Source organism: Xenopus laevis, chromosome 7L (genome assembly GCF_017654675.1).
Source record: "Xenopus laevis strain J_2021 chromosome 7L, Xenopus_laevis_v10.1, whole genome shotgun sequence".
Classification (NCBI taxonomy): domain Eukaryota; kingdom Metazoa; phylum Chordata; class Amphibia; order Anura; family Pipidae; genus Xenopus; species Xenopus laevis.
In genome coordinates this window covers 103,667,980-103,681,398 of record NC_054383.1, presented here as the reverse complement: position 1 = coordinate 103,681,398, position 13,419 = coordinate 103,667,980, and the positions used below count along the sequence as shown (strand labels likewise).

The following is a 13,419-nucleotide window of genomic DNA, read 5'->3' as shown; positions in this document are numbered from 1 at the left end:
AAACTTCAGGGTATTGCATAAAACATAGTGCACATCAAAAAAAATCATTAGGACTTCTTCCATTGACTTATATGCAACTTCGACAGGTCTGAGATGCCGGATTTTCAGATTCAGACTTTTCCATCCTCAGGGTTTAATAATTTCAGAAAAATTTGTGATTTTTTTTAAAAGTCTGATTTTATAAAAAAGTTTTGCAATTTTTGCATTCGGAGTTTAATAAATAACCCCCTTAAAAAACATTCACACACACCTGTACACTACATTAAGCAATTCTATACCACACACTGACACAATAAAGTAGGCAAATAACTGCAAGAGGCATTGGATGCTGGGTCTGTAAATGCCGACTGTATCTTGTACACAATAAGGATAATTCAGAAGAAAAACAAATTACCTGTTTTCCTGACTGCTTATACAGCAGCTCCATACAGCAACAGGTGATTTGGCTATTAACTGTAACTTTCACATAGAGATATTTTAGTTGAAATAAAGCAAAAATAAATCTTACCTGTGTCTGCCTTGGCTTCCCTGCCTGTCTGTGACCAGAGAGTTATCCGATACGTCCGTTCAGAACACCTGTGACACTCAACCCAGCTTCTCATATTACATTAACTCTCTACTGAATTACCTTAGCCTGCACCGGATCACACTGACATGACATTTCATGGGTTCTCCCGGCCAATCAGAATAGGTGGAGATTAATTTAGATACACAGGAAATATGACAAGCTTTGTCTCAAAGCACGGGCTTACATGTTATATGCATGGCAGAAAGAACATAGTACCATAATGAAGACACCAGCATGCAACTGGTTAAAATATTACAAATGTTCAGAAATTAAAATATAACCAATGATTTCAAACTATGACCCACAATACCTACTGCGTTAAATTATGTATTCCTGCTGAGCAGACGGCAAGGGGTTAAAGTACAAATCAAATATCTGAGATCCGATTAATGTTCTGTGCTTTGTATGAAACTCTAATTCTGTAATTTACTTTACTCTGTAAATTTACTTAACCCAGAAACCTCCCCCATCATCTCGTATTACCCCATGACCTAATACAGCTTGTAGCAAGCAGATCTGACACCTATCAAAAGGGTTAACCAACACACACACACCTTGCTCACATAGTGAACCAATATAAAGGAGCATTAGCACATCATTTTCTTTCCAAATGACCCTATTTAACCTCTCACAAAGCTTTAAATACTACAATTTGCGGTTTTTTAAGTTATTTAGCAGCTCTCCAGTTTGCAATTTCAGCCATCTGGTTGCTAAGGTCCAACTTACCCTAGCAACCAGGCACTAATTTGAATAAGACACTGGGATATGAATAGGAGAGGGCCTGAATAGAAATATAAATAGTAAAAAGTAACAATACATTTGTAGCCTTACAGAACATTTGTTTTTAGATGGAGTCAGTGACCACCATTTGAAACCTGGAAAGAGTCAGAAGATGAAGGCAAATCATTCAAAAACTATAAAAAAATAAATAATGAAGACCAATTGAAAAGTTGCTCAGAAATAGACCATTCTATACTTATTACATACTAAAAGTTAATGTAAAGGTGAACCACTAATTTAATTATGGGTTGAAAACTACAACTGTTCATTGAAGGTCAATGCTTCAAAGCTGTCCCCCAGTATCACTGACCCACAAAGTGGGTACACACACACACACATACATATACATAAACAGAACACACGTATGCACACACAAACAGGCATAAAGGAATGTAGAAATAAAAACAACAGCATTTCCCCCAGTCGTTGGCTAGTTCGGGTTGGATCTAGGAGCACAAGCAACTTGGATTCCTGGATCTATCCCCCTAAAAAAACAGAACAGTTTATTTAAAATATGAAAATAAGACTGTTTGCACAACCATTTCTAACAGAGCCGGAGCACATTGCAAGGCAGTGGGGTTTAATGCTAAATATTTGGATAAGGCAAATTTAAGAGTAATGCCCTGCCCTAGTTCTATGCTGTACCTATTATCAAACAATACACGTCCTCACCACCGTGTTCATATAAACAGCAGAAGCTAGGACAAACATTCAGAAAGGTATAAGCATATATATGTATATTCACACATAAAACATCTCCAGAAATAATTAGCCAACAGCATGTTGCTCTATCTAGCATGAATCTCTTAAGTTATTCTTCCACCTAATAGGTCATGTGTCACCCAAAAATCTAATTCAAATCTTCACCCTATAAACTTAATGTCTATGAAGGTGTGCATACCCACCAAGTGTATTAAGAGAGGCAATCCAGTCCATGGACAGACTATCCCAGATTCCCAGACCCCAATGCTATTTTCCACACATATATCTCATCCACTGATTTTTACTCAACAGCTTTTCCATATCTCACTTTCCATAGTCTACTGGAGAAACTCAAGAGAAAATCCCTGCATTATGCTCTTCACAATCAGCTGGAAAAGTCCTCCACGCAAACGTTCCAGCAACACTTATCAACAGGTACAACTGTAATTATGCAGATAAGGAATGTTTAACACAGTAATGTAAGATAAAACTTTCTTAGTATATTTTTCCATTACTGTACCAAGTTATTTATAGTTACAAAAACAAGCTTTGATTCTTAAAGGGGAACTGTCTGGTATTATTTCTTTGAGTATTTCCCAAACTATGTTTGCAGGTGCATCCAACATGTTCATGATGTGAGTCACTGACTAACATCTCCTGGCCTAATTGGCTGATTCCAGCATGAATGTGCAAATTGGAACAAACACCTGATAAACAGCATGGTTTGGTTAGTTTGAGGAAGTACATTCATAAATAATTTATATCTTGAAAATATCATTTATATCTAGAGACAGTCCACTCCCAAAAAAGGAGGTAATGGCCCAAACAGAAAGCTGCTGAATAAACAGCTTCATCTATAAATAATAAAACATTTGCAAATTGCCTTGGAATATCACTCTCTACAGTATATTAATAGTTAACTCAAGGTGAACAACCCCTTTAAGATTAATAATAATAATACCCTGACTGTGCCATAGGCTTTTTTTAAAGGTGAACAGTCCCTTTAAATCTAACATCTTTGCAAGTGGATCTATACATAGTGGGAAAGATCATCTCTGAAATAGTGCACATGCTTACTTATGTAATGTGTTTGCTATTAGTGTTTGCTGTTAGTCATAGTAGACTATTAAATCTCATACTAAATCAAGTTCCTTGTTTATTTACCTGGCACTACAATACACACATAGTATATGCAGAACAGGTGAAGTACTAGCCAGATGCTAGATAAATTAACCTGGCACTGTTTGGATAGGTTCAAATATAAATAAATTTTAGCAGGAGGTACCAACAAGGCGCTAAACCCTGTGACTGCTGGCAGGAGCAGGGGACTACAGAGTAGCTAAAATATTTGGGAAAGTTTTCTCACTGGAGCAGTAACTTCTACTTACATCATTCATTTTCAGCATTTTGCTAGATGAAGAAACAGATTGTGCTCACAGGCCATGGTACATGTGGCTTATTCAACACCGGCGTTTTACAGCTGCCAAAAAAGAACCTAATCCAAACTATTTTCTTTATTGGAACCACCTTTCATTCTAGTGACACGGGCAGGAGAAGAGTGGATTTTTTGTGTGGAACATTACCAGTAGATGGCTTTCAACTGGAGAAGTATTATTTGCAGTATATATGGATATATACCTTTGTCTCCACTGGCGTAACTACAGAGCATCTACATCCCTCGACTGCAGGGGATCCAGGGAAAGGGGGAGTCATTGAGGGGGGTCATTGGTGACACATGATCTGTGATTTTGTGCGCAACCCACAAACACAACAAGAAAAAGTTTCTGTGGGGGGAACCCCTTTTTGGGAAGTATAAGCCTCTCTAAATCTGTTTTCCACATATGGATAGACACCACCTATTGTAGCCCATAACTGTGCTCAAACCTGATTTTTCTGGAAATATGCTGTTAAGATCATACAGAAACTGTAGATGAAAAAATTATGTAATTTTTCATAAATCCAACTGAAAAATAAGATACAGTGGAACCTCAATTTTACATTCCGAGATTTTAAGTTCCCCCGCATTTTACATTGTTGTTTTCTGGTCCCACCTATATATTATGAATAATTAATTTCCTTGATTTTACATTTTCCTGGATTTTACATCATTTTTTTCTGGTCCCCTGAAAAAGTAAAATGGGGTTTCTACTGTAATTGGTGATATCGGTGATAAGCCACAAAGAGAATGCACATACCTTTAAAACGGAACCTCTAGTTAATAATTAAAAATTGTAGCTGATCTAAATGCTGTGGCAATCGATCAATCAGAAATTCCTTCTTTGTTCTATAATATTTTTGTATTTGTTCTTCACACCCTGCCAATAAAATGCATGGAAGTAAGCCCCACCCACACCAATATTACTATATTACTAGGGACAGAGTTCCCAGAGGAGAATATTTAGGGAGCACATTGAGAGTGATTTCCTGGGGAGATGTGCTCATGGCAGGAACTGGAACAGGGACATGTGTTTTCTTACAGTCATATAATTTACAAGAAACGCTTATCAAAAACAAAATAAAAATGATTTTCTAGCCCCAGTAAATGTATCTGAAAATGATGACATTTACAACAAAAAAACACAGCATTTTTGTATGTTTAACAAATGACAACATGGATATATTCACTTAATGTCATTGTCATATTGTTGAAGAACAAAATCATGCATGTTTATAGAATTTTAAAGGGTATCTCCATCCAAACCATTTTTTTTTTTTGCACAATGAAATGCATAATGCTAAGCAAACTTCCAGTCTGGATATATTCTCTGCACTGCTGGGTCTGTCTCCCAAAACAACTTGGCAGAAGTCAGCTGATTAAAGGGCTTGTTCACCTTCCAACGCTTTTTTCAGTTCAGTTGGTTTCAGATAGTTTACCAGAAATAAAGGGGTCACCGACTCTCTAAACTGTTCTAAATCGATACATTTAGTTGATATATTTCTTATCTTTGTCTCTGCTGAGCAGAATCCCTAATTTTCATTAAAGGCAGCTGTTAGAATTGATTCAGTAGTTGCAAATACTATTGAGATGCTGCTGAAAAATGTATCAACTAAATGTTGTAAAATTGTAAAGGTTTAGAGTCTGCGCCAGAATTATTGAGCTGACTGAAACACCAGAGACAGGGACATTAAACTTTAAACTTAGATTTTGGAAAAACGGTAAAAAATAAAAAACTGAAAGTAATTTAAAAAATGGCTTTATTTCTGCTGAACAATCTGAAAACAACTCAAATGAAAAAGTGTTTGGAAGGTGAAGAACCCCTTTAACAGACCAGGAAAATAACTGACAAAGCCAGGGAACAAAAAAAATATATACACTCCTGATTTCAACAGAAATTAGATTTATAAATAACTTAAAACAATAAACATCTGTAATAAATGTATATTGGAAAGTTGCTGAGTCCAGTAACAAAGTGATAGTGGGAGCACTTACCGGTACACAGCCAAGCTTCTGCGTGCTGCAACGTCCAGACCACTATCCCAAATAGTAATCCAGGGCAAAATCAATGTAGAGGAACGGAGCACCGCAGAGCCAGAATAATATGTTAAAAAAAAAGTCTAAATTTATTATAAATCGATTAAAAATTACAGCAGCATCTCTCTTGTGGGGCTACATGCTTAACGCGTTCCGTGACTCACTGCCACTTCATCAGAACAGCAGTTCAGTACAATATGCCACCTACAATGAACAACCTCTTCTGGTGTGGTTAAAGTAATATTTTCTCATGTGTACTGTATATCACCCTATGTTTTAACTGTTTCATTAAGGACAGTCCACTATTAGGTGGCATGATACAATGAGATTGGACCTCTATCCCTTACTAAGGTATGACCTGTACATGCTGTACATGGGGGTGCAACCATGTCTATTATGGCTATGCTTCAGGAGACAAAGGCAAGACACCCTTGTCAACTTGTAAATTGGATCTTCAAGTAGTAGTTACATCTCTCACACATATAAGCAGAGCTCACTAGGGATGGGTGAATTTTTGTTTCGCCAAAAATTCAGCACCAGCTTAATGTCGCTGATGCCCATTAAAGTCTAATTTTTTGACGCGCATCTTTTTTTTTTTGACGCACGCCGCCATACAAGTCTATGGGCATCATTTTTGCAGCGAAACAAGGCGAAAAAATTTGCCCAACACTAGAGGTCACAGGACCTTATGCAGGACCACAGATAAAGTATTTTGGGTTTTCACAGCAAAAATGTAAAAAGGTTGCTATATTAATGGGCCACAAATTGTGCCACAGAGTTTAGGCTGTAGATGTCAATATTGGAGTTTGGCAGCATGTTGAAAGTACCACACATACCTTGGGATCAAAGTGCAACTTTGTTAAAGTGGGAAAAAATTTTTTGTGAGAATTACACCAAAGGTACAGAACTGAAAACACTTATCTGGGCCTGTAGCTACGTTGGTGCAGGGGCTGCAAGAATACCTGGCCCCTGCCAACTGAAGACCCTCTCAGCAAATAAACATGAGTCCTTTTACTCTCAAGATGTCCATTCTCCCTTTTAACACACAGAGTAAAAGAGAAGCTACAGCATAGAGACTAAGCACACAGGCCATTTGCATTTATAAAAGAGAAAAGTTCCAGTGACAGAATGCAGGGTACTGTTGTGGGTCCCTTTGCATAATAATGATTTGTTTTTTCATTAATTCTGGAAGGGAACCATTATAATAGTTCTTTAGCTCAGAATTTTCCTAACAAATGTAGCAGAAAAAAATGCAAATTCTTATGAGTGGCACTACGCTCAAGCTATTTAGTAGATAGTAGTGATAAGACAACAATCTTGAAAAAGTTTTACCAAACGACCAGGTGGCTCCTATAGTGGTATAGAAATCCCTGGCATTTTTAACCCTTGAAGGTAATACAGTCACAGATATCGACTCATAATGGTTCCATTGAACATATTCAGTTAGGTGTTGAAACTAACACACACAGGTATGAAAGTATGATCCACTCACAGTGGTATAATAGGTCTAATTGAGAAAGGTATTCATTTTTCAAACTGAAAGAGATATTTGTTGTTAGGATGTTAAAGCATTCAAGGATCAGTAACATCAATTTTTTTTTATAAAAAAATGTGTTAGTGTACAATGAAAAAAAAACCCACAAAGACATATTAAACCTTAAAATCATTAAGTCTTTATTAAGAAATAACTTACCGAAACTTCGCTTGCACTCCTCTTCAGACGCACAATTTCTCCTCCCTGGCTATCTCCTATACAGGGAAGGCAGGGAGGAGAAATCATGTGCCACACGATGGATCGCCTTTTCTGAAGAGGAGCTCAAGCGGAGTTTCAGTAAGTTATTTCATAATACTTAGTGATTTTAAAGTTTAATATGGCTGTGGTTTTTTTTTTCGTTCTACACTAACGAATTTTTTAATAATAAAATTGATGTTACTGGTCTTTTAACTGTAAAAGACAACAAACTGGCATATATGGATGAAAGAGGGGAGGGGGTGCATATTGAATTATACAAAAACCACATTGATACTGATCAGTATTTTGCTATTTGATTCCCACTAACCTCTGGAACATAAACTGGGAGTTTTCAAAATTCTACACCATTGGGATGAAACAGTGATAATCAACATCGGACTGGGGGCTATATGGCTGCTGCCTCCGGGGCCCCTCACCCCTCTGACAGGGCCCCCGTCCCATTTGCAAAGCCCCCTTCCGGAAAACCTTTGCAGATATACCCTAATGCTTATGTCACACATGGTACTCTCTCTGCTTGAAGAGAAAATGCTGATTTAGCCCACTTCTGCTTAGCTGTACTGCTGGCTATAAGTCCACAAGACAAATAACCCACATTCCATTGGACAACTATGGATGTCTGCACTTTAGGGTAATGATAAGGGGACTAAAATACAGCAGTCCATGCCCCCCTGGGCCCCTCTTGGCTGTGTGGCCTGCTGTATAATAGCTAAACCCTGCATCCAGCCCAGGGGAGTAACAACAGAGCAAGAAGATCCTGTGGCTGCAGGGAGGCCCTGGAGGTACAGGGGGCCCCATGAGGCCCTAATAATAAACAATCTCCACATATATTGGTAAAAAAAAGGACAACCTCTGGATATGTTGGGGGTCCTAAAATTAATTTGCTTTAGGGCCCAGTATCATCTAGTTACGCCACTTGTCTAGCTATTTGCTGCATTCTCTTAAAATAATCCTTTTTTTTAATGTTGCCTCACCTGCTACAGTTCCTTTTCTCTGGCAGTTCTCTAATAACAGTGCTGTGTCACCTTTAACAAGATATGGGCCAGTTATGCAAAATACTAACTAATCATGGAAAAGTTCATATTACAATAATCATATTGTGAGAAGCTCGATTGCCAACAGTGCATTAGGTGATGATGGCATATTTTATTAATATTATTTGTTTTGGCAAATTAACACAAAGTAGACCCGCAATCTAAGGTTGAATTGTTGTTTTTTATCAGTGTCAGTCAGAGTCATGCAGCACTTGCTAAGTCTAATATGCAGCTAGTACAAAAGTACATGAAAGAAACATTTATAGGACAATTTAAAGAATATAAACACTGCTTACAAAAAACTTCTTTCAATAAAAGACACCTAGGTACATTTGCACAGTCTCTGGTGCACTGGAAAGTGCAGAAAGTAGAAAATAAAAAGAGCTAAAGAACATTGGCCGCATGCTAATGTAATGCAAAGAGTTATTTACAAAGAACCCCCATGCGCACACAAACACTTCAAATTATTTGGTGAACTCCCTTTATTACTCTAGTGACCTTTGAACTGGAAATCAATCTCCTATCATCTCTTCCAGGGCAAAATTGCCAGAGGTTCACATTTCAGAGAAACCAGACACCTGTGTATTTATTTTCTAGCAATGTAATCTACAGCCAAAGCGCTATTACTTTACTTTACTATCAGAGCACTTTAGTTCTACATCACATACAAAACATGCCTATAATAAAGAAACAAAATGATAATATGGTTAGGTTTCTACCTTTGTCTGGAATAAAAGATTGCTACTCTTTTCCAGAGCTAAGTCGGTCATTATTTCTTCCTACAACGAAGCACTTTGCTGTGCAAGTAAGGGCCATAAATAATTTAATAGTACTTAATATTATCATAGTTCTTGCTCATGACAATATAATTAATACATAGCCGCTAAACAGCTGGATGTTAAAATACTGGAATCAATTTCTGATTTATCCAAATATATATATAAATATATTGTAATGACATATCTATATGAAACATTTGCTTCCAGGTTATATTTATTGCTGTGCTGTTCAGTAGCAGCCCAATTAAAGGGATTAAAAAACTCAGCCATCACTTTTCCAGCCCACAAATTATGTAAGAGGCACCTCTGCCAAAGGGACACAAAGGATCTATTATTCTTATTGTTGTTCTGTTTATCCACCGGCTACCATAATAAAAAGACCAATTGGGCAGCCTCTATCTCGGCAAGACAAGCTTTGTTTGATGAAGACAAAGCATCTGCAAAATAATTAAAGGGCTGCATTCCACTTTAAAATATCCATACAAAAACAGTGATATTCCATATCTTTAAAGGAAAAACCATGGGCATTTGGTTTCTGGGAACAAGTGAGCTGAGTTAGATATTTATCAGCAATAATAGCAGGAAAATTATGCAGTTTGTTTCCAGCATAAAGAGCAAACGTGTATACTTAGATTATAAACTCCGTAGATCATGATCTTTTATCACGTGCCTCTAACATGACTGCACTGTTTGTTCCTCCTGTCTGTACCATTAATGAATGTATACACGTAGCATTGTATACATAAAGATAAAGGGAAGCACAACCAAACAGTGTTCTAAGCCACTTTACATACTTTAATTAAACATTGTAATTTAAATGTAATTGCTATTGAAAGAAACACTTGTCTGGTTGCTTACATTCACTGCCCTACTGTTTCAGACTCCTAAAATAAATGCAGCAGAAGCTACTTGCTTACAGATCTGGAGGGGTGGGGAAGAACTGACCTGCTACTTAGCTTCAAGACTCAGAACAAGAGAACAAAAAATATATAAACAAATATTGCTTTCAACAGTATTTCAATTTAGAAATGACTCACCATGTTTAATGAATGTATAATGAAATATTTGCATTATGCAGAAAACACTTTTTGGGTATAATTCCCCTTTAAATGGTTAAAACCATCACCTAATGTAAATGGAGAGCTGGGACATGGCTTGTAATAATCAGCTGTTGTGTCTATAGCATTGTTCACCTTTGAGTTAACTTATAGTATGACTTAGAGAGTGATATTCTGAGATAATTTGCAATTGATTTTAATTTTTTATTATTTGTGGTTTTGAGTTATTTAGCATTTTATTCAGCAGCTCCCCAGTTTACGTCAGCAATCTAGTTACTAGGATCCTTATTGGGCTTATGTAGTGAGGGAGCAGGGCCGAACAAGGGGTAGACAGAAGAGGTACATGCCTAGGGCGTAATGCTGGGGAGGGGGACACTGGGCACATACCTCTTGACTGCATACCCCTAGTCCTGGCCTTCCATTCCTGCCTGCTCTCCTACTCTCCTTGATCTCTCCGCCCCCACCTACACAGACATAACGTGCCCGCGCTAGAGCAGGGGGCAGGGAAGGAACACCGTTGCCGGCCATGTTGCCATTTAAAGGGATGGTTCACCTTTAAGGTAACTTTTAGTGTGTTATAGAATGGCCATTTCTTAACAAATTTTTAATTGGCCTTGATCATTTATTTTTAGTTGTTTTTTAATTATTTGCCTTTTTCTTCAAAATCTTAAATCAGAAATCTTTTCCAGATTTCAATTGGGCGTCAGTGACCCATCTAAAAAACAAATGCTCTGTAAGGCCAAAAATGTATTGTTTTTGCTACTTTTTATTACTCGGCTTTCTATTCAGGCCTCTCCTATTCATATTCCAGTCTCTTATTCAAACCAATTCATGGTTGCTATGGTAATTTGGACCTTAGCAACCCGATTGCTAAAATGATAAACTGAAGAGCTGCTGAATACAAAGCTAAATAACTCAAAAACCACAAATAAGTAAAAATGAAAATCAATTACAAATTGTCTCAGAATATCACTGTCTACATCATACTAAAAGTTAAAGAAGAACAACCCCTTTAATTATAAGACATCAAAAGTAGTTGCAGAATTACAGCACATCTGACAAAAGACATACTGTAACATCTCCCCAATAATCTTTTAAAAGCATTTTATTTGTAGCGCATCCAAACAACATCCAAAAATGAAGGCTTATTTACCAACCTAGGTGTTAAAATTGCTCAAATGCCAAAAGATTTGAGTCTGGTAGTAGTGAAAAGTTGTTCACTCTGCTTGGTTTCCTTATAGTAAATTGCCCTAATGTCTTCCAATTCATTTAAAGTAAAGTTTGGTTTTGTGTGATTAATAGTGATTGGCGAATAAATTTGCTAGACACAAATTTGTGGTGAATTTCTGTGTTTCGCCACAAGCAAATTAATACACAAAACTTGAAAAATCCAGTGTGTCCAAAAGAAATTGACGCGCGTCAATTGTCGCGTGCATAAAAATTGGTGTGCATCAAAATTTGGACGATCATTGACTTTAATGCATTTGGACCAAATAGTCACACGTATAAAAATTGACGCAAAGCGAAACTGCACAGATTCGCCTATCACTAGTGATTAAGCATCAAATAACTGGAAAAAAATCTAGGATGCAACAGATAAAGAGCAGCAACTGATACAATTTAGCAGGAAGGAAGAGGATTCAAAGGAAGAAAGACTGATGTTATGTGTCATCAGCCTAAAGTTGATAGTGAAGCTGAAAAGGGATTTGTTTACCAAAGAATGAATTATAGATGGAAAATAGTTATGGTTTCAAGACAGCAGGCAATGCCAGGAGAGAGGAGCTGAAGCCAAATAGCTTGAAGAGTGAAACAAAAATTAGGATAGTGCAGTGCCATGCAAGCTGAGAATGGAAGAGTATGTGCTTAATTCAAAATGGCAATGGTTGAGGATGCATAAAGCTGATAAAAACCTCAATGTAATGTAATACAAGTTTCTGAGCCAGCACTTGGTCTAGTAACCAGTAATCCTCATATATTGCTTTCAAACAGGTCACCAGTAAATGTACTTGATAACTGACTGCTACAGGTTAATAGGCCTTGGGCAAAGTTTGCAACTTTTATTACATTTTCCGCTATGCGCTTAGGAATAACAGTCATAAATACTTTCTTAGGAGAAAAAAAAGATGAAGAATATATTCATACAAGTACCTCTTACTATTTCCATAAGACAAAACAAAGGGTGATCAAACATAAACTCACAGAGACAGTCAGTTTGTAGGTTATTAATAGTACAAAGGGAGATATGTCAGGCAAGCACAATGCACTCAATTTGAAGGCAAAGGGCAGTAAAGAAGCAGGAGTTAGTGCAACGCAAAGCACAGAGCACAGCCAAACTCTGGAAAGAAGTGCTCTTTGAATAAGCACTAAGGTACATTCTTTGGTATGTACAAAGGGATAAGATCACTCTTTAATGCCAAAAGACAGAGCAATTTGACAAATTTTGCAGCCAGTCCAGTAGGACTGTAGTTATATTTTTGGGCATGCTACTCTGCATAAAGTAAATGGGGTCATTTTATGAGTCCTCAGTGGTGCAGTCAGAAGGGGGAGCATAAGAGTGAATCAATACTTCCATTCTCTATTTATATACACAAAGACATACAGTATAATAAATAGACGTATCAAAAGGAAGAAAAGTACAAAGACACTAGATAATATGATAACAAAACAGAAGACAGGAGACTGACACTGTAAATTGGCGGGTACATGAAGTCACAGAGAAGAGAGTATATCTATAGACAGGTGCAAAGAGAAGCACAAAAGGCTAAAGGTGTGTCTTGCAAATATACAGTTTGGTAGCCTGAAGGTAGAACTGAAAAATTTAATTGATTCCTGAAACCACAGAATCGGCTGCGGGTCAAAGCAAAGGAAGAGCAACAGACCCTTCAGAACAGTAGCTGTCAGCTGTAATTATCTAATGAACTAGGGTTCTATCTGGTGTGGCCCATGGTTCTGTATTGGGTCCACTTTTATTTTGTTTGTTTATTAATGGAAGAGAGGGCTGAAAACACAAAAAAGTGTTCAGAACATCTGAATTCATCCAGGATGTGGGATCCTTGCATGATCCTTCAAATATTATGCAAATATATTACAGCATTAATGAAATGGAAGAAAGCTTTGGAAGAAGCACAGTTCTAAGTATATATCGGTTTCAGTACCAAAATCTATTTTGCAAAACCCAAAAGATAAACTTAATGGTGAAAGTTTTCCTCCCTGTCAAAAATCTCCAATTATGATTTATGACTGAGATTGCAGATACTATGCTAAGACTCAATTATG

General features: G+C 37.1%; 1 protein-coding gene across 5 annotated transcripts in view; it reads right to left on the bottom strand.

Annotated features, from left to right (window-relative positions):
• Positions 1–13,419, bottom strand: part of LOC108696609 (espin) — a 110,844-nt gene that overhangs the window by 42,644 nt on the left and 54,781 nt on the right. The gene's annotated exons all lie outside the window — the stretch shown is intronic.